Source organism: Leptidea sinapis, chromosome 28, assembly GCF_905404315.1.
Source record: "Leptidea sinapis chromosome 28, ilLepSina1.1, whole genome shotgun sequence".
In the NCBI taxonomy this organism is placed as follows: Eukaryota; Metazoa; Arthropoda; class Insecta; order Lepidoptera; family Pieridae; genus Leptidea; species Leptidea sinapis.
This window is the reverse complement of record NC_066292.1, coordinates 2,132,235-2,155,890: the sequence shown is the minus strand read 5'-3', so window position 1 is coordinate 2,155,890 and position 23,656 is coordinate 2,132,235. Positions and strand designations below refer to the sequence as shown.

Genomic DNA, 23,656 nt, shown 5'->3' with positions numbered 1-23,656 from the left:
CGATAGTTACGATTTTTGTCTGAAGTAGGCCACAACCGGAGATAGACTGGATATTGGGAACAGCCGTTAGTGAGTTGTGGCATGAACATAAAAAAATAAATATAGAATAATAAAGGTTACCTAATATTATTAGATCATTGTGTTGATCAATCATAAGATTTTCGTAATCAATGTGGCACAGCAGCGATAGGACAAATCCAGCTCCTGCGTTCCGTAATCCTAATCCTAGCGACGTATATCTACGTCTCTCGCTTTCACTACACCACCAAGGCCTCCGACATTGTTCAGTGCTTGGTGGAGAAAACAAGGTTCCGCTTGGGGGTCGAAAAGTTGGTGACGCGTCACGCAGTAGACTTTAACGCTTTTGTTGTTCGCGTCCCTACAGAACATAAATCGACTTTCCTGGACGTAATGCTTTGGCCGAAGGAGGTCGTGTTCCGCAAGTATCGTGGACCTCGCCGACCACCGGAAGCTACCGAACCCCCGCCTCACATCGCCGCGAAAATGTGACGTAGACATTAAGTTATAGAAATATGTATGTTAGACTATAGGTATTTATGTTATGGGCCTTGTAGCCTGAATTATTTGATTTATTACTCCTTATAAACTGTATAGTTTAAAGTATAAAAATATGTTTGTTTGTATGCCACTGTGCCTGAACAATGTTAAAACCTGCAGACTAAGCTTGTAAAGTATACGAAATTTGGTGTGAATTTGATGTTGGGCTAGCATTATTATAAAACAGCTTTTGATAAGGATTATACAGCAGTTCGAGAAACTGGACAAATAGTTATTTTACTGCCGCATTGGATATGAATTATAATGGATCAATAGTTTAATCTGCATTCAATGGTGATCCATTTCTAATTTGAAATTCAATATTGTTATTGAGGCCAAACGCTGGACATTTATTGCTACAATATCTCTGTCTGTCTGTCTACTACTACTTCCCCTTTAATATACTTAATCCGGACATAAATACTGTTACAATTAAACATAAACAAAATATTACATTTGAATTTGGAATCTGTCATTTTTATATGATTGTTTTCTCATTTTGGCGCCAATACATTGTACAATATTTTGCGATATTAAAATGGAATGGGGTGATAAAGAGAATCGAATCGGTGTGATTGCATTACACAAAGAAGGTATGTGTATGGAGCGAAATGAAATTTTTTAACTCTCCATACGCTTGGTATCAGTAAAATGTTTGTGTACCGGGCTATTAACAGGTACAATGAGACCTCTCCTCTGTTTTTGACACAAAAGATCTAGCCGTCCACTTAGTGTTCGTACGAAAAAGGTGGTCAAAGCAGTGAGGCAGTAAGAAGTGGGTAAGAATTCGAAGAAATCCTGTTCGAAAGCAAAAGATTTTATCTCGGGAGGTGAAGATAATACCTAGAACCGTGTCGCGTATTTAAAAAGATGACTTAGGACTTGCAGCCTATAAGAGACGTACAGGTCATTTCTTAACTGATAATTAAAAAGAATAAGGTGGTAAAATCGAAACAACTACTGAAGCGGTACCAAAGGGAGGTCATAGAAAAAAATATTTACGGATAAGAAATTTTAACATTTTAACAAACAAAGTGACTGAGCCATACTTTTGTGAAAAAGGAATCATTACATCGGAGACAAGAGAAGGTAGTAAAGCCCTTTAACACGATGTTCTATAGCCAAGAATGGTCCTTCCAGCAGGACTCGGCGCAGATTTATAAAGCTCGGTCTACGCAGTCATGGTTGGCAACGAACGTTTCGGAATTCATCAGAGCTGAAGACTGGCCGTTGTCTAGCCCCGATCTTAATCCGCTGGATATGATTTATGGTCAGTTTTAGAGAGTACGGCTTGGTTTAAACGCCATGATAATTTGAAGTCCCTAAAACAATCCGTACGATTGGCAGTGAAGAGTTTTCCCATGGAAAGAGTGCATGCTTCTATTGTTAACTGGCCTCAACGTTTAAAGAACTGTATTGCAGCCAATGGAGACCGCTTCGAATAAGCTTTTTATATTTTAAATTGTTATATATTTATGTATTAAAATAACAAACTGTAAAAGTAATAAATGTTATTTGCAATTGATTTTTTTTTCTTTTTTTTTCAGTATTTATGGCAAGACTAAAAGGATTAATCGATTTTGTTGGAATTCATGTGTGTGACTTTTGGGTCCCTGGATTGTTTAATTGGCGACTTAAATCATATTGTTCCTGAGTCTAAATTGTGATTATTTTACAGCGAAAGAAATGACTGTACAATATTGTATATTTTTATTGAATGCTGGGAGAGTTTTAGTGCGCCGCTTCTTCTCTCTCAGAGTGCCATTTGTTTCCGAAGCGGTAGTAGTATCTAGTATATTAGAAATGACATCAAAAAGAATTCTAAAGGAATCAATTTTGAGAAAATAAATGCCTTTTATGTTAAAATGAAGCTGTTTGACATCGTGAGAACCAATTCCTCGTTTCGTCACTTATTCTCATAAATATTTTGTTAAGTTGGTGAAACTGTTCCAATACTCATCATTAGCTGTGAGTCAATCAAGTGAGCCCTACGATTTAGTATTGTTAATAATAATCATATATTATATAAAAAAAACAAGCTGTGGCCCGCGACCAAGCCGCGTGAAATATAAGTATTATTTTGAAAAAATTGTGGATCGCTCGATATAATTTTATATATAAAATTCTCGTGTCACAATGTTCGTTCCCGTACTCCTCCGAAACGGCTTGACCGATTCTCATGAAATTTTGTGAGCATATTGAGTAGGTCTGAGAATGGGCCAACATCTATTTTTCATACCCCTAAATGTTAAGGGTCCACACGATTTGTTTTTTTTTTTAATTTTTTTGACATTTTTTTTTAAATTTGTTTGATTATGAGTCAGCATTAAAAAATACATACAACTTCAAATTTTCACCCATCTACGATCAACAGTTACTTTGGTATCGCGATTTTAATATCGGCAATACAACGTTTGCTGGGTCAGCTAGTATTATGTAAAATATAAAAATGGTTACTGACTGAATTAATGGTTTATGGAATTTTTTATCGATGTTACGATACACAAGACTTTTAACATTAATTTAATCAATCTCGTAAGGCTAAGTAAGAATTTGCGATTTTAGCACACAAAAATATGATTGCTATACGACATAAGATTTCAAATCCTTGAAGTTATCAGCTTTTCTTTACTATAATATGAATGTTTTATACATACAAGCCATCCTCTTGAATCACTCTACCTATTGCTGATTGTCACCATGAAATCCGTTGAATAGTATAAAAGATGTAATCGAAGCGACTTCATTATACTATGTATAGACGAGAATGATAAAGTCCCGATAGTCCATTCCATGTAGCCTGACAATTTATCTCAACATATTTCACAGGATGCCGGCTAGATTATGGGTGCCACAACGGCGCCTATTTCTGCCGTGAACCAGTAATGTGTAAACATGTGAAATTACTGGAAAAATGAGACTTAACATCTGATGTCTCAAAGTGACGAGCGAAACTGTAGAACCGCTCAGAATTTTTGGGTTTTTCAAGAATCCTGTGGTAGGCAGGGCGTATCAATTACCATCAGCTGAACGTCCTACTCGTCTCGTCCCGTATTTTCATAAAAAAAGTCGCGATCATACGTGTATAACATAAATAGGATAACAAACCATTAATAAATAGAAGCCGTTAAGGGCTGATAGTGCTATCTTCAGTCGTTTCATAATCTCTTTCCAAGCGCTCGAGGCAACAATAAAATGAAATATTCACATAAATAGCGTATTTATGTTCTTTACAAGAAAAATTGTGTTTTTTAAGTTCTAGTTATACTTCTTATGGCGCGTTAGGGAAAAAAAATCAGGGTGAATTATTACGATGCGCGCGCACACCGTCACGGAAATTCAACACCCTGACGTTCCCTAATTTAATACCTTCTTTATTATAATATTAAAGAATTCGAATTAGAAAGAACCTACAAACGAAAATATCAGGAAGAAAAATATTTTTTAAGGATTTTTGTTTTGTTACGCTAAAGAAGTACAATTTCTTGCGTGCGTACGTATTAGTACACAAACACTTTTTTATAATAAATAAGAAGTTTAAATTTCTTTGGAATGTATAAATAAACTGTGTGTTACAACTCTTTGAAGTGATTAAATGAACTGATATGCTGTTACAACAAACAAGCAAAACTTATCACAAACTAAAAATATCTAAGAGCAGTAGATTATACAAATAGTGAACATCATGCTTATCAGAGAGGAGTTGATCTTTTATGATGCAAGCCAATACCAGTGTGAGGCTCCTTTGCACACGGCGCCTATTTCTGCCGTGAAGCAGTAATGTGTAAACATTAATGTGTTTCGCTCTGAATGGCGCCGTAGCTAGAAAAATTACTGGGCAAATGAGACTTAACATCTTATGTCTCAAGGTGACGAGCGCAATTGTCGTGCCGCTCAGAATTTTTGGGTTTTTCAATAATCCTGAGTGGCACTACATTGTAATGGGCAGGGCGTATCAATTTCCATCAGCTGAACGTCATGTTCGTCTCTCATTGTAATTTGTATGCATGCAAATGAAAGGAGCTATGGACTGGGGAGTACTGTCCAATGGTGACAACAGTGGTCATATTGAGCACACGAAATCTCGAGACACACTTGTGTTGTCCAACTACATCCCCATCGAAAATAATTAATCATACAAAAACCCTACTTCTGATAAGTTATCTGTAAGACAGAGGTCAATCAGCTCAGTTATCAAATCATTAATTAATTATCCAAATCCATTTTTCTAATATTCTAGTTCTTAACTTATTTATTATATCCTACAATATAATGTATTTTATGTGTATGTATGTAATATATTTATTCATAAAAGTTACAATTTATTTTACACCATGCCCCGCAAAACTGCTTACGCAGTTTGACTGCAGGTAACTCGCTTTACATAAACATAGCTTATAAATTATTAAATTAGGTTATATTAATACAATTAATTTACTTAAATGGTTACAACGTATTTAACAAGTGTTTTTAATAAACTTTTAAATTTAGCAAGTGTAGGCTCACGTCTTATGTCCTAGGATAAACTATTGAGTTAGAATGGAACTCGTTTTTTTAACGTTCATAATCATTTATCTCCATAGTAATTTGTACCATGGGTATTTCAAATTTACCTGTGGACAATGACCTTGTGCCAGTTTTATGTTGCACCAAATTAGTGAAACGATCCTGTAATCCATAATATATAATAATATCATATTATATATCATTAATAAACTTTTCTATTAATCGTTGATGTGTTAAATATTTTATATTATCTGTTCTTAGTACAGTAATTTTCTATTATAACATCGAAAAATCATATGTTTGTCTTATACGTGGTAAGGTTTACTAAAATTATAAAAATAACATAAAATTTCACTCAAGTACAAATTTAATATAGCACAATGTTCACTTAACAATAAATCTAATTAACTTCGTATTTTGAAATATATTCGTAAAAAAGTATATATTGATTACATTCGATTACAGACACCAGAACAAATGAATGCTAGTAAAAACTGCTCAAATACTTATTAAATATTCGAGTGCATTACTATCTACCCACGTAGTCGCTAAAATGTCTATAGAGCTGCGCACTCTACCCACTGAAAGTAAAATCATCCCCTAAATTGGATTCTCCAGTTGACCCTGCACAACATAATATTAAACAAAGTGAAACCCAATAGCAGTCGATAGATATGAATCCATTGTATAATTATTTTAAAATTGTTAACACGATGGAAACGTTTCATCCATATTTAAATACGCTATACGTACATATTAGACTAAATCGTTTATATATCATTACATATTATTATGTCTAATAATAAAGAAATATCACTTACATGGAGAAGCTTGGTTACATAAAAATAATCCCAATATATTGTGTATGTAGCAATAATTGGTTACGGCCGTGACTACGGTTGCGTAGCAGTCACGCGGGGTTCGTAGCACGGGGTTTACTAAGCCGAACGTAAAGACATCTCTGCGCGCGCAACACCCCGCTTGACGACCTCAACCCCCAAACCCCCGCCCATCCGATATCAATCCACAATTCTATTTCAAATAATTTGCCTATATACAGCTTTAAATTGTGCCAAATGGACATCATCTGAGGTTACTGCAGATGAATTCTACACAATGCAGAATTAAAAGAATGCTACGTTGAAAGAAATCTAAGCATATTGTAGAACTGATGGCAGGAACTAATTAGATTATTGTTTGGCGTTCGATAATAATATAACAATCCTGTTCTGTTTTTAATATAATAATATTAAATGAAGTTTTATCTATACTAATATAATAAAAATACGGGTAAAGTAAAATTTTTATTGATTTTAATTTGATTGTTTGTTTGTTTGCATTCCGTTTTGTTGTTTTGTTTCATGTTTGGATCCGAAACTACTCAACCATTGGAAAAATTCATTTCATTGTTGGGAAGCCACACCATCCCAGGGTAACGTAGGCTATTTTATATTTTCAAAAAAAATAGTAATCCTTACTAAAACTGCAATAATGTAACCCAAGGTGTAAAAAATACCTAAAATATTCTTCTCATCGCGTGCGCTGCGAAAACTATTGATGATATAAAATAATGTACTACGACTTTTCAGAACACATCATTATTTACAAGAAGTGTCGCAATAGCATATGTTATAATAAGTATTCTTTTATTATAAAAAAAATTATCGAAATATGCAGACGAAGTCGCGGCTAGCAGAAGCTAGTATGTTAATATAGAGAACTTTCTATTGTAATTACAGGAGTGAGTGATTTGCAAATTTAATCGGGTGTAATTCAAATTAAAATTCATTCAATCATTAAAAATATAAATAAAAAATACAATATGAAATTGGTGAAATTATTTAAGGTAAGTAACTACTTCTAGGAAAAAGCAGGACTGAGAATAACATGTAAAAAAAATATGATGTTACGAAACACAGAGTTCAAAATTAATTAATTGCAGTTCAAATAAAAGCAAATAGTTTGAAGTATGCCGGATTCTTCACTTTAGCAATAATATAGATTCCGCCCACTTCGAACCGTTCATTAATTATTTATTGAATAATAAATTAATAGTTATCCTCACTTATTATTGTTTTCTTTTCTGTTAGTTAACAATTTAAGATGTGAATTTTTTGTTTGTTGATATAATAATTTAAATTGGGCATAAATTGCATTGCGATTTACTAACGAATTGCAAGACACCATCGTGGGTGACCTACAATGACATCTTTAGGCACTTAATGGGCTTGAGGTGGTGTTGTAGTGCCTCCGAAATGTACACCAACGCAAGGGTTGACAATTTAAACGCAATACAGTGCAAAATAATAGCGTCATTTATGACCAGAGTTGACAGGTGTAAAGATTCACCCCCTTATTCATAATAGTCTGCTAACTTAAAGCATTGCTAATTCACACTTTGTCTTCTTCTATCGACCTAAGTCAGAATGAGAAAAAACACTCCTTAGCGGCTCTTTAGGTTAGCGGACCATTATGAATAAGTTGGTCAATCATTAGAAGTCCTAAAAACGTTTATACACATAGTCTTTATAAATGACCCATCATAAAAAGCATTTTTTTGTATTTTTATTATTTGACTTTATGTTTACTTGTTAGTTAAGTACTTTATTTTATCATATTTTATTGTATTATAGATCTCTGAGTCTGGAATAAAGTTATTAATTCATTCATTCATTCATACACTCACGCCTTGTTCCCGTCGGGGTAGGCAGAGGCAATAGAATGCCACTTGCTTCTATCCTTACAAACCTCACGCGCTTCCTCTACATTCATTACTATAAAGTTACATTACAGTTACATAATTATAAACAACGCAAAAAGGACTAACTAAAATATAGAGCATATTTAGCGGACAATAGCTGCACGTGATAAATTGCTTCTGTTTGGCCGTATTACATTGTTCATTTACCTGCCTGTCTATAATATCGACTTAATCATCAATTAATGTCAACGTCCCTAATTAACCTGCCATGAATCTGTTTCTAATTGTGTGGAAATATGATATTGCTGGTTCCTCCTCCCCGCGTCGTTTTCCTCATTACTGAGGGTCGTGACTCGACCGCTGCATCAGTTTCTTCCGTTCAAAGGCATTGTGGAAGTTGATGTTCAGAGAAGATATTTCGTATAGTATCGTCCGACCATCTTGCGGGACTGCGTCTTCTGGGACGTTTGCCATCTACCTTGCCTGTCACCATCAGCTGTTCAAGGTTGTGACCCTCTTTACGAGTAATATGTCTGAAGAATTCCAGCACTCTACGAAAGCATATAGCGCAAAGTCTAGTTTTAATATTAAGCTCTCCCAGAATAGACACGTTGGTGCGAAAGGCGGTCCATGGAATTTGTAGCATTTTCTCCAGCACCACATTTTTAAAGGCGCCTACTTCAGTGTCCAGGTTTCCGCTCCATAACTGAATATGGAGAAAACTTGTAAACTAAACTAGAAAACTAGCTGGTTAAAAGCTATTTTTTCTATTTCAGCATTTTAGCCAGCAATAAAATGGTGCATTTACATCATTCTCGAATTTGTATCTGCCAAAAGGATAGGAACAGTATCGGTCATTCGTAAAATATCTATTGAACTGTATTTTATGTGAAACCGACCGTGAGGATCACTGTATTAAAGTTGCCGGAACCATTGCCGTGACAAATCGTGGAAATGGAAACTATAACTCCGTGCCGTTGTAATATTGCCCGTATAAGTATAACTGTACTACGGCTGGGTTTCATCATATTAGCTGTTATAGTTAAGGTTTAACTCACATTTAACGTTAACAGTATTAGATTTTATCAAATTATTTAAACATTCACGTACACCTTCCTTAAAGGCCGACACATTCCTGTGATTCCTCTGGTGTTGCAAGAGAATGTGGGCGAGGGTGAACACTTAACACCATGTGTTAAGAATCAGGTTTAACAGCTCTTCGGAACACTGCCCGTAATAAATGCGGTAGAAGACACACAATGAAGCGACGTCTCTACGCAACGCCAAGTGATCCAGCCGTTCACAGAGCACTGGGTCCCTGACAATTCGAGCTGCTCTACGTTGCACGCGGTCAAATGGATCGAGCTGATACTGGGGTGCGCCAGACCAAAGATGACAGCAATACTCCATGTGTGGCCGGACCTGCGCTTTGTAGAGCGCTAGAATGTGGGCCGGCTTGAAGTATTGCCGTGCCCTATTAATGACGCCCAGTTTCTTGGAAGCCAATTTGGCTTTGCCATCCAGATGGCCACGAAATTGGCAAACGCTCGAGATTTCGAGACCCAGTACTCCGATACTAGGCGAGGCTTTAGGGGAAGTGCTGTCGAAGAGCGGTGATACGACAAATGAGGTTTTTTTAGTGGTAAACGCGCAAGCTTGAGTCTTCTGGGGGTTAACTTGGACAAGGTTCAATTTACCCCATTCCGCGGCCTTCTCAAGAGAGGACTCGATCATTGATATGCAGAAGAAATAGCGTGGGAGCACACAGCCTTGGGGCACTCCGGCATTCACGGGCTTCGGGTTCGAGCAATATCCTTCGACAACGACCTGACGTCGATGACGATCAAAGGCCTTCGCTATATCCAGGCTAACTGCCAGGCCTTCCCCCTTGCTTTCAATAGCCGCCGCCCATCTATGTGTTAGGTATATCAGAAGATCACCTGCCGATCGACCATGGCGAAAGCCGTACTGTCGGTCGTTGATCAACTGGTGACCCTCTAGATATACCAAGAGCTGGCGGCTGATTATGCACTCCATGATTTTGGAGAGCAGGGAGGTAATAAGGATCCGAACTGTCTCCTTTTTTTGGATCGGATGGACAAGGGCTGACTTCCATGAGTCAGGGACTACGCCTTTTGAATAAGAATGCCGGAATAAAGGCGTTAGCACCGGCGTCAACTCAGGGGCACACGTTCTAAGCACGATTGGAGAAATGCCATCCAGCCCGCTCGACTTCCTGACGTCCAACGAAAACAGAGCTCGCCTAACAGTTTTGTGTCTGAACTGTACTTCAGGCATAGAGCTCTGACAGCGGGATGGTGGGCGGTGTTTTTCCGTTGTCGTCAAGAGTCGAGTTGGAGGCAAAAAGAACGCACAAGAGATCAGCTTTCTCTTTTGCCGTATGGGCCAGGGTGTCATTCCTCATGTGCAACGGCGGCAGGGACGGCTGGTGGAAGTTACCAAGAGCAGCTTTCGACAACGACCAGAACTTGCGTGTTCGGTCGGGTAACTGGAAAGCTGCTCATCATCATTGATAATGCTATGCCATAAATAACTGATCTTACAACTTTAGATTTCCAAATGTTTAAGTTACGTTATAAAGACAGGACCGGGAAAGGCCCTCTTAAGTGAGTTAATCTCCGCAACACTCAAAATTAAATTAAAAACGCGGTCGCCGATGTTTATAAACAGTGCATTGGATGACCGATATCAAATGTATGCTTGCCTATTGAAAACTGACAAATATATTCTAAATGTCGTTTCATTTTATGAGAGCAAGTGACGAGACGAGCATATTGAACACCGCAATTCTGAGTGGCATTGTAACTGCGCTCCTCACTTTGAGACAGATGTGAAGTCGCACTAGCCAAGTAATTTCGGCACTCTTCAAACCAAAACAAAATTGCTTTCACATTACTGCTTAACGGCAGTAAAAAGGCGCGTCCAGCAAGCCAGCACCCTGTGCAAAGAGCCATCATACCTACTAGTACGTAGTTTCTGTATTTAATATTTGCCAACTGCTTCGCTCGCAAAGTTATTTCGGTTGGCTAACATTGGAAACTTTAACACTTTACGACTGGAAAGTTTCTGGGTAAATTTGAAATATTCACATATTTTGTGCGACGTAAGGCACTTGTCACACCGCCAGCAAGAAAGAAACTTACTTTCAACAATTTTCTCAATCAAGAAACGTACAAAGGATAAAGGTGCCGTGTGAATAAAAAACACACACAATATATTAAGTTTTTTGAAGTTATATTTCTTTAGGCGCGATATGAAAAAATTATGAGAGTGAAATTGTAGGATGCGCGCGCATCACTGTAACACAAAAGTAACAGAGTGAAGTTGGTTCCGAAAAATTCCTGCCGTTAGCGACATTCGTTATTATTTTTTTTTTTGGTTTCCTCGTCCATTATTAGAATAGGCAAAGGGTCCAAGCCCGTACAGCCGTTTTCGTTATTTAATAATTAATTGTAAGTAATTGCAAGTTTTTTACAAAATTGTTCTTTTTTCAAACGAAGAACAGCACGAAGAATAAATAATTTTAAGGATTTTTGCTCCGTTAGGCCAAAGAAGTATAACATCTTGGGTGGATACATAAGTACACACACACTTTTTTATATTAGAGGGGGAAATTGCGTTGCCCGCCTTAAAGTTGGGAGTATGCTCTAATCTTGAACGTCCGTAAGTCTCATCTGTTGGGGATCACTGGTGATCGCTGACTTTTCACTGTTGGCGAGGACTATCACTACTAGTTTGTCGCAGCGACAGGATCTATCAAAGTTAAGACTCGAGTGATTCTTGCTGGGCGTTCAGACGGCGGTTTTTTTTATGCTTCCCCGGGGCATAAAAAGAATAGAGAAGTCCCAGGCTCAGGGGTGTTTTAAGAGGCAACCTTAGGGCATTTACCAGTGGGAGGCTTCTTTGCATGCCGGCTAGATTATGGGTATCTCAACAGCGCCTTTTTCTGCCGCTAGTGAAATTACTGGGGAAATGAAACGTAACATGTTATGTCTCAAGGTGACGAGCGTAATTGTACTGCCACTCATAATTTTTGGGGTTTTCAAGAATCCTGAGCGGCACTGCATTGTAATGGGCAGCGCGGATCAATTACCATCAGCTTAACGTCCTGCTCGTATCGTCCCTTATTGTCATAAAAAAAAGACGAACGCGGCCGGAAACTCCCAGCGATCATTTTCCACAAAAATGTAAATAATCTTCGCGCTTATGTACTTGCTATAGCCAGGCATCACAACTATCGGAACATTTGCTTCTAGCTGCTCGTTAATTTGTTCCATGTTTCTAGTTTATCGCAGGCGGTGGGACAAGTGCCTAAAGCGTGTGCTTGTAGAATACAAACTTACATTACAAGATATTGAAACATGCAATAAGTTTAAAATTCGTGTGCAGTGTGCACTATAACTAACTGGTGACCGGTGCGCTTTGCTTTAACTATACAAGTGCAATATATATTATTAATATTTTTCGTTAATTACGAAATTTGTTGAAATTCAATCATTACAATAATTATTTCGTTTTTCCTGTTCTTGTGCGTCAAGTATTTATGATAGAATTATATTATATTTTCCAAGAAAATAAAAATGAAAATTAAAGGTCTATTTCGACCTTCAATATTTTTATTTTGAGAGAGAGACCTGACGACTTCTAAGGCATTAAATTCTTGTTCAAAAATATGTAGAATGGATTGATCTAATATATAAAATTCTCGTGTCATAGTGTTAAACTTCGAACTCCTCCGAAACGGCTTGACCGATTCTCATGAAATTTTGAGTTCATATTAGGTAGGTCTGAGAATCGGACAACATCTAGTTTTCATCCCCCTAAATGTTAAGGGTGGTCCACACGATTTTTTTTTTTAATTTTTGTTCGATTATGAGTCAGCATTAAAAAATACATACAACTTCAAATTTTCACCCATCTACGATCAACAGTTACTTTTGTATCGCGATTTTAATATCGGCAATACAACGTTTGCTGGGTCAGCTAGTATTATACTAAAAGTAAACTGTTATTTATAAACCCAACCGTAATTTGTTGATGCCGTACAAAAACCTACACTACTTGCCCTGTACTTTCCCCGGGGCGTAAAAAGAATAAGGGAGTCCCAGGCCCATGGGTGTTGTAAGAGGCGACTAAGGGCTTTTTAGAAGTGGGAGAGTCACGCTGCCGTCTTATGACGTCAGCACAATCGGGCCAGACTCGTCCGGGTTAATTACCACACTCGCACAGAATACCGGCGTGAAGTAGCGGCCTAGTGCCGCTATGTTTCGCATAGGTTAGTGTCGAGGACCGGAGGCCATCCCTTACCCCCACCCCCTCCCCCCAACAAAATATGAGAGCGGTCCATAAAGAGATATTACCCCAGGAGGGTACTCTACCAGAGCCGGAGAATCCCTCCCCGAGCACTCTCGCTCGGGCTGCCCTTCGTATTCTGGGGTGGGCACTTCTGAACCGCGCATGACCGAGGACAAACGAGGCAGAAACACCACGGCACCCCGCTCCACGCTCAACATGGACTTTTGCAAAATCAGGGGAATTCACTCCAATTTAAACGCCGTCCACCACCACCTTGAGACGGCGCAGCCGGCCTTGTGTTTCCTTACGGAGACGCAGATATCTCGACCTAGCGATACGTCATATTTAACGTACCCCGGGTACAAAATTGAGCACAATTTTTTGCCTCATGCCGGGGTATGTGTGTACGTTAGGGAGGATATCTGCTGTCGCCGTCTCGGCAATTTTGAGGGTAGGGACCTGTCTACTCTCTGGCTCCGCGTAGATTTAGAGGACCGCGTCCGTATCTATGCGTGTGTCTACAGGTCCCATAGTGGTAACGCAGAAACCGATCATCTCATGGGCTGCGTTCAAGCGGCAATTGACGACGTGCTTGCACAGATCCCCTCCGCTGAAATCGTAGTCTTGGGTGATTTCAACGGGCACAATGCCGAATGGCTTGGATCACGTACCAAAAGCTACGCAGGGCGATCGATAATTTTGCATTGGCGTATGGTCTGTCCCAATTGGTTGAGTCGCCAACGCGGCTCCCGGATGTGGATGGCCACATGCCGTCCTTATTAGATCTTCTGCTGACTACACATCCCGATGGTTACCAGGTCTTTGTCGACGCCCCTCTCGGAACGTCCGACCATTGCCTGGTCAGGAGTGTAGTGCCTATCCGACGCCAACGTCGCAGACCACCAGCGACCCGCCGCGTTTGGCACTACAAGTCAGCAGATTGGGATAGGATGCGTTCCTTTTTTGCATCCTACCCTTGGGGCAAGGTTTGTTTCCCTTCGGATGATCCTAGTGCCTGCGCCGTTGCAGTAGCCGATGTGATACTGCAGGGCATGGATATTTTTATACCAAGCTCTGTAGTACCGAGCGGTGGCAGATCACAGCCTTGGTTCATGTGTCAGTTAAAGCAGCATCTGACTGCAAAAAACAGGCGTATCGAACTTGGGTTGCGGCGCTGGGCACAAAGGATCCGAACTGCAAAGTTCTTAAGAGGAAATATAACCGTGCCTCCAGATTTTTTTAGCGGCAAATCGCCCGTGCTAAGTCTAAGCACGTCGACAAAATTGGCGAGCAGCTTTCCAGTTACCCGACCGGAACACGCAAGTTCTGGTCGTTGTCGAAAGCTGCTCTTGGTAACTTCAACCAGCCGTCCATGCCGCCGTTGCACATGAGGAATGACACCCTGGCCCATACGGCAAAAGAGAAAGCCGAGCTCCTGTGCGCTCTTTTCGCCTCCAACTCGACACTTGACGACAACGGAAAAACACCGCCGACCATCCCGCGGTGTCAGAGCTCTATGCCTGAAGTACAGTTCAGACAGAAAACTGTTAGGCGAGCTCTGTTTTCGTTGGATGTCAGGAAGTCGAGCGGGCCGGATGGCATTTCTCCAATCGTGCTTAGAACGTGTGCCCCTGAGTTGACGCCGCTGCTAACGCGTTTATTCCGGCACTTATTCCAAAGGCGTAGTCCCTGACTCATGGAAGTCAGCCCTTGTCCATCCGATCCAAAAAAAAGGAGACAGTTCGGATCCGGCGAACTACAGGCCTATTGCTATCACCTCCCTGCTCTCTAAAATCATGGAGAGCATTATTAGCCGCCAGCTTTTAGTATACCTAGCGGGTCACCAGTTGATCAACGACCGACAGTACGGCTTTCGCCATGGACGTTCGGCAGGTGATCTTCTGGTATACCTAACACATAGATGGGCGGTGGCTATTGAAAGCAAGGGGGAAGGCCTGGCAGTTAGCCTGGATATAGCGAAGGCCTTTGATCGTGTATGGCACAAGGCGCTCCTCTCAAAACTTCCATCATTTGGGCTTCCCGAGAGCTTGTGCAAGTGGACCTCCAGCTTCCTCACTGGGCGTAGCATACAGGTCGTTGTCGACGGATATTGCTCGAACCCGAAGCCCGTGAATGCTGGAGTGCCCCAAAGGTGTGTGCTATCTCCTACGCTGTTTCTTCTGCATATCAATGATATGTTGGACACCTCCAACATACATTGCTATGCGGACGACAGCACTGGTGATGCCGTATACACGGGCCATGCAGGTCTCTCTCGGGAAATCGTCGACCAGTGCCGGGAGAAACTTGTGTCTTCTATCGAGTCCTCTCTCGAGATTGTCGCGGAATGGGGTAAATTGAACCTTGTCCAATTTAACCCCCAGAAGACTCAAGTTTGCGCGTTTACCACTAAAAATACCCCATTTGCCGTATCACCGCTCTTCGAGAACACTTCCCTTAAAGCCTTGCCTAGTATCGGAATACTGGGTCTCGAAATCTCGAGCGATTGCCGTGGCCATCTGGAGGGCAAAGCCAAATTGGCTTCGAAGAAGCTGGGCGTCATCAATAGAGCACGGCAATACTTCAAGCCGGCCCACATTCTAGCGCTCTACAAAGCGCAGGTCCGGCCACACATGGAGTATTGCTGTCATCTCTGGTCTGGCGCACCCCAGTATCTGCTCGATCCATTTGACCGCGTGCAACGTAGAGCAGCTCGAATTGTCGGGGACTCAGTGCTCTGTGAACGGCTGGATCTCTTGGCGTTGCGTAGAGACGTCGTATCATTGTGTGTCTTCTACCGCATTTATCACGGGGAGTGTTCCGAAGAGCTGTTTAACCTGATTCCTGCCGCCGAATTCCACCTTCGCACGACACGTTACAAGTTAGGATTTTATCCCCACCATCTGGATGTGTGGCGGTCTTCCACAGTGCGGTTTTCAAGGAGCTTTCTCCCTCGTACTACAAAAAGCTATGGAATGAGCTTCCTTGTGCGGTGTTTCCGGGACAATACGACATGGGTACCTTACCTTAATTCACAAAATTCTAATATACATATTCGATTTATAATCAATAAAATATTTTATTAATAAATAACCTTTCCTTACATTATCACATTAATACACATAAAATTAAAATGATAACCTAAGATTTTCTCAAGTTAATCAATTTCAATATTAAATAGTTCAATTAGTTTAAGTTATCACTTCTGTCCTGAGACGAACTCCATTTTTTTTTGATACAGCATTTTAAAAATAGACGAATCTAATGTAATTTAACATTGTTGTGTACAATGTAGATAATAATTAATAAACTATCTCAACTCTGCGGGCTTCTAAGCACTAGCAGTGCAACTTTGTACGGCACCACTGAACGAGTTTGCTTTACCACGTATTAAAGCTGCTTGCAGGTTTTCTAAAATTTCTAACAAATTAAAACTATAGCGAGAATATTTTATGACTTCTATTATACAGTTTATAATTACGACGGTGTTGAAGTTCAACTAACGAAGCGAATTATTTATTTTGAGCCTAGAGAGAATGAAATCTATTTGTGATTTGATACATTTTATTATATGAAAACGAGTTCATCCGCCGTCGTCTTGGAAGATCATGGCGTAATAAAGTCCACTTCACCTTTACCATCTATGACCACTCACTGAGCCTAATAGGCTCAGTAAGCAATATGGCGTTGTCAGTATGAAGAGAGATCTCGAAGTGAAACATTATCACTTAAATTGGCTAATGCACTGCATTATTTTGTTACAGCGGCCATCAAAAACTGTGTCTCTTCACGCGAAAGTACAATTTCAACCGATTATAGAAGATATTTTATTGTAAAATATATAAACTTTGTATGTTAACTAAATATCATATCGTCATTTGAAAAAGTACTAAGTTAAAGATGTTGAATATGTTATTTGTTTGAACTTGGTATCACTTCATTCTTTGTAATTTTTATTTCGTACTAGCTGACCCGACAGACGTTGTTCTGTGTATAATAAATAAAATAATGTTTTTATATCAATTTGTAAATAATATATCATCACATCAAGAATTTCTTCGTAAAATATGGACCCTGCTGTCGTAATGAAATTGTTTCACAGCAGAACTGTCAAACCGTGCGTCAATAAATTCTCTCAAAGAAATTATGTATGGACACATCGAAGGAAAAACAAATTTGTTGTTTTTATTTAATTTAGCAGCATTTTCCTATTTATTCAACCTTCCTTCCTTCCTTTTAAACCTTCTCTGGACTTCCACAAATAATTCAAGACCTAAATTAGCCACATCGGTCCAGCCATTCTCGAGATTTAGCGAGACTAACGAACAGCAATTAATTTTTATATATATAGATAGATAAGAATAATAATAATAATAATATCTTTATTAAAAGGTATGCACCCAGTTAAAATTACAATAATATATGTATGAAGTAAAATTATATAATACAATTAAATATAAAATTAAATTAAATTTTAAATTTAATTGTATTATATAATTTTACTTATTTTTATAGATAGATAAAGCTTGAAGCACTACTGTCATAATTTGATATTGCGTACGTATGTACCTACTTACTATCAGATGACCTGGCAGCTCTTTTGTTAGACTATTCGATAAAAATTGTAGAATGTCAATAACCAATGTGCAAAATTATTTTAAGGAGTCTTTAAATAGCATATATCGATCTCCATTCTCAGAATATCGCAGTTCAAAAGGGGTAAGCTATTTACGAAAGCGATGTATTAGTAAGATAATATCCTCCAGACGTCGAACCATCAAAGAGCGATACTCAGATATATTTACACTGTACCCAGATTAAAATCTAGCGTATAAACCGAAAACATTATAAATTCACGAACGAATACCCAATTATTATTGTTGAAGATATTTACAGAAATCTTATGTTATGAAAAGTTATCAATAGATATAATAAATTGGTCAATTCCTGATGATCATATAAATTAAAAACTTAAAAGATAATCAACATTGTTTTTCGATGTCTATAAAATGCGTTCAAGGGATTCATTGAGAGAAAAGTTAAGTGAAATAAATATTATGACAGTACACTGCCAGTACATATACGAGAACCTCCTATACGCTCATAAAAATATTAGCCAATTTAAAAAGAATAGTGATGTACACAGTGTCCATACTCGAAAGAAACATAAACTCGCAATTCCATCTACTAGGCTCCGTAGAATTGCTAAATCTTTTTCAGTGGATTGTGTTATATTTTATAATAAACTCTCAAATGAAATTAAAATATTACCTATTAAAAAATTTAATGTGTCGTAAAAAATAAATTAACATCTAAGGCCTATTATAATGTGAAAGATTGTATGAATGATAAAGATAGTTGGAATTAATGTTCTAAATTTTGTTAATGAATATTGTTATACTCATTTGAATGCTATTGTAACTTTTGTACTTCATCCTGACTTGCACTAAATAACTTATAAAGTTTAACAGTGAATAAAAATTTTTTGACTTTGACTTTGATGCTGCACTCATGAAAATCTATGCACATTAATAAAATTTAAGTGTCTGTAGCATCGGAATAATAAGCTTTTGGTTGATTGTTTCGATTAACATACAAAGCGGCTGAAAACGGTATTTTAACGGAACTCTCACAAGCAGATGACATAAAGAGTATCTCAGGTTATTTTATTTATTTAAGTAAATGAATAAGGATTCCGTTCATTTCGTAAAATTAAACTCTTGATTGGTTAGATTGCCACCCAAAGCAAATCACCGCGTGTGAAGTCGCGCGGATACTTGTTTCTCTAGACAATTTCCGATATAAGGTGTTCTGACAGAACTACAGTTTTAAAGAAATTGCATATGAGTTTTAATAATAGCCTATTATTAGCAGATATTTAATAAAAGCTATATAAACCTTTTTCGGATTTATGTACTTACGTTTAATAATACGTCTCTACAAAGAAAAATATTCTTTTATTTGACGTCGCCCATCTAGGGCTTTTAATCCTCGGGCCAAGTACACGCTCCGTAAGATGAGAATCTGTGTCAAGGGTCTATTTAATCCCCCATGAAACAGTTTATGAAATACTCTTCGCTACATATGTTTATGTGACGAGGCGGTAACGTGGGAAACATATTTGTTTTAAAATCTAACAATTTTATGATTCAAAATACACTTCTATTTTATGGAAGTAAACCAAAGACCAAGTATAGTAACTAGACATCGGTTACATATTTTATGTACAAGTCAAAGGTAACACAAGTGTTCTTTCACTATCACTTTTATATCGTAAAACACAACATCGCGCCATATTTCCTTCGATTCTACTTTAAATTGTCACTGATGTTGAATAAATAGTGGTATTTCACACGTTTCACAACAATAATAGCTTATTTTTGTAGACGCAAATAAATGTAAACAAAATATCTGTGCAGCGCTGTCGAGTTTGTTTAGCACACCAGGTGTGCTGACCTTGAAAAAACCGGCACGCATGGCGAAACAAAAAAAAACTAATCACTATCTCATTTCTTTACATAAGACTCGCATAAGTTTTTCTTTTTCTCGTGTGAGTGAGAGGGAAGCTATTATTAGTCTAGTTACTATACTTGGTCTATGTAGTAAATAAAGTAAGGAGCAGGTGAATGACCTGATGTTAAGCGGCATTATCCGAATACATGTGTCAGAAGAGTCGATAAATTATCATCGATATCAGAGTAATAAAATTGTCAATATAACTAAGTCGTATTAGTTCTATCCAATACTTTTTCTTTAATTTCAGACATGTCCCATCTCTGTGAATTATCTCTGGTTACTGGCCTGTGAACTCCAACCTTTGTTATTTTGTGAAAGCTGAAAGTTTGTCAGAGCATGCTCCGAACACAGGTAAAAACGATGGACTATTATGAAGTTTGGATGATCGTGGCTTTGGCTAGTAAACGATACTAAAGTGCTAAAGGTGTGCTAAATACCGATCTAAATTAATCAAATAATAAAGTGTGTATTTTCTGGTATAACCTACAGAATATTATTAGAAATCACGTTATTCATTGATAATAATATACTGATTCATTAAAGAGAATTTATTTGATTCCATTGAAATTGATACTACTTCTACTGCATTACTATAGCTTATATGTATATACTGTGGCGCAGTCGTGTATGCCTTGAACTAGCTTCCACAGTAAATGATCAAAACAACGACAAACATAACGCGGCGAAAAACCGTGTATGGACAAAAAGGGTTTACAGTGTCAATATTATATAAGTGCTTATGACCTCGATCACTCCACTCTGCGCCAGTCATCCTAAGACTTAATGTGGAATGTGTCATGTGCCTTGTAACAAGTGTTGATTAGGTGCACTGGAATGAGTGGCTGTATCCTATTAAAATGAATTCGTATGTGACTTTGTTTGTTACGATTTAAGTTCACAAAATTATACAAAACGCTTGATACGATACGATACGACCCTCCCCCCGCACCGTCTTACCTACTACAAACAATGAATGGTAGTTAAAGGGTATATCATTCGTTTTTGTTTCAAAACCCGAAGGGTCAACTAGTTAGTCATAAACACAACAGGGCTTGAACCCATGGCCGTAAAACAAGTAATTAAAAAAAGTACTCTAAAAGGTAAATAATAGGTACTCTATGGTTCCCTGTTAGCATTTTTTGTTGCCATGCTAAAGCTACTCGCGTAAAAAAATGATGTAAGTACTACAGCTGTATTGCCAACAACAATCCAATGATTGAATTTGTACACGACAATAGGACAAAAAAGAAATATAGTAATGATAAGTTTTTTGTGTAATCTGATGCTATATCTAGTAAACGTACAAAGAGATGGCCCATTTTGGAACAACTCCTTTGTATTTAATTAATGCTGATCAAAACGTTGAAAAGAACTGCTATACAGAGTGTTATAGTTAAGTGTTACCAAGCGATTATTCCGTAACTAAGATAGATATTATCAAAAAACTTTAAACTGATATACCGTCAGTTACCTAATGAGTAAAATGACATCAATTACTTTTTAAAAATCAAACTAGAAGTATCTAAGATTTTGATGTTAAACACTCCCATACATTTAGTATGAGATTAGTAGAAAGGTCTTGCATAAGGACGTAACTTCGAATAGAAAATTGTGTACTAATTACTAAATATAAATATTATTCAATAAAAAGATTTGAGAAGTTTTATTACTTTGTTAGGTTAATAAATAGTTTCCTTTAATATCAGTATTAAGCTAGAATAACCTTTTAAAATAAGGAAACTATAACTTTTCTACTAATCTCATACAAAATGTATGGGAGTGTTTAATATCAAAATTTTAGATACTTTTCGTTTGATTTTTATAAAGTTATGGATGTCGTTTTACTGATTAGGTAACGGACTTTCGATGTCAGTTTAAAGTTTTTCGTTATGTTTCATAGTTACGGATATTATGCCTGGTCGTGGTCACACTTAACTATTACACCTGTATATCCTTGGGATACAATAGATACGAAGAGTAGTAGTCATTAGTTCTAAACAATTTGTTACGTTTTTAAAGTGATAACCCTCACTTCTATGATTAATAAACACATAAAATATGAAAACAAAATTTTACTAACGATGCGGGACTCGAACCCTCGACCTCAGTTTCGATCTGTTCTGTTTAGATTTTCAAAAGCAACACAAGCTCAAGTCAATTTCCTAATATGCAAATTCTGGGGTTGAGCAGGTTATCAACTGCAAAGTAGATCCTGTAGATGAAGCCACAACCTGAGAGTTTAACAAAGCATACAAGATTTTATGCAGAAACGTCACTCGAACTCAACTCAGTTGGAAGAGCACTCGTACGGAACGCGAGAGGTCGTTCGTTCGAGTCCCGCATCGTTCGTATGTTTTCCAATTTTATTTGGCATTCTTCCTGTTAGCCGTACAATTTAAAAAATAAATATAATAAATAAATGTCAGTAGCCTAGTTCTGTAAGTGGTAAGTGACCTGGCATTGGCGGTTCATTTAAATGCCCGAATAACGGATCGAAGTAAGGTATTGCGCGCGCCGGTCGCACACAGACGGTGCCAATCCGAAGAGCACTGTTACACTCCCTTCACGATCGCGATGCAGCATTTACATTAGTATGACTAAATATAAATACCCATTGAAAATATTCTATTTGCACACTCATAAAACTTGAGGCTTTTTTAAAATGGCGAATGCAATAAATTTCAGGAGGATTTCAACGTAGCTCAAAATAATAATAGTCATAATTATATTTAGTGAATAAGTAAAAGTGTTTCATCTTACTTGGATTCTAAATTGTTCCCATCTTTTCAATTTACAATTTCAAATATTCTTTATTACAAATAAGGCTAATTAAAGACTTATTAGCTAGTATGTGTAACCTAGTTAATAAATATAATAATATTTTTAAAATACATATTTTTTAAAAGTGCCAAGACTTATTTAAAATGTATAAGAGGAAATTATTATAATGAAGGACATTTAAAGTAACAATCAAAGTCAAGTAGATTTACATTATGAAAGCTGTAGTTACAAAATTGTAATTATTAGGATTATTAGTAACATATGCACAGGTGATGTTCTTATCTGCCTGTCTGTAAAACACTGTTGGCTTTAAAATCAACTGAAAAAATTGCAAGGACTTATAATAGAAGAATAACCAGAGGACTGATCAGGAAAGTAGTTAATCAAATCACACAGTTTGTATATTAGACCAGTGTCGAAGCCTTTGAAAATTATAAAAAGTGAAACAAAATAATAGTAGGATGAAACCCATTGGAATAGGAGGAGAATATAACAAAAATTAAAGGAAAAATAAATTACGGGATATCTGAGGTCGGGAAGTGGAAAAAGGGGGGTGTTTTAGGGTAAAAAACGGTTTATCTCGATTTCCGGCAAAACTACAAGTCCTATGGCAAAAAGTTAGTTGTAGGTAATAAAGAGATCTACAACTTTTGTAATAACACTTTTTTCACATAACCTCAAAATTTAGGTGAAAAATTCAAAAAACCAAGTTTTTGATTTGTTATTTATATCTTCGAAAAAGATGTTAAAAGTATAGAGATAAAAAAAGGGTTATTACAAAAGTTGTAGATCTCTTTATTACCTACAACTTTGCCAATTAACTTTTTGCCATAGGACTTGTAGTTTTGCCGGAAATCGAGATAAACCGATAAAAATTTTTTTTGGTTTCAAAAATTATCGACCCTGGTCTATATAAAGTATAACTAGCCCATATCCTTATCCGTCAAAATATTAAATATCAAAATACAAAAGAAATGAAAAACATTCACTAACTTTTCTGCCCTAAGCCACATTACTTACTTAATAATGGATTTTCATACATTTATTACCGCCCGCATATTTATACGGACCTGCTAAATGACACACTTTCAGCCTAATCGTCACATCAATGGGATTAAGTGCTACACGCTTGATATTAGTCACTCGAAATTTATCGAGTCTATACTACGTTCGATACAGATCGCACCAGTTTGGTGATAAATTTAATTCACCAAAGACGTGCATTGTGATTATTGCAATGAGTTTCAATATAAAAAGGCTTGTATTGATATCCATATT

At 37.5% G+C, this 23,656-nt stretch overlaps 1 protein-coding gene across 6 annotated transcripts in view; it reads right to left on the bottom strand.

Annotated features, from left to right (window-relative positions):
* The window catches only part of LOC126973083 (endophilin-A), a 70,784-nt gene that overhangs the window by 33,907 nt on the left and 13,221 nt on the right, over window positions 1-23,656 (bottom strand). The window contains exon 1 of one of the 6 annotated variants that reach the window (XM_050820212.1): window positions 5,886-6,008. The exons of the other annotated variants lie outside the window; for them this stretch is intronic. The gene's annotated coding sequence lies outside the window, so the exon portion shown is untranslated. Of the gene's footprint in view, window positions 1-5,885; window positions 6,009-23,656 lie in introns of those variants that run through there. 6 annotated transcript variants of the gene reach the window in all.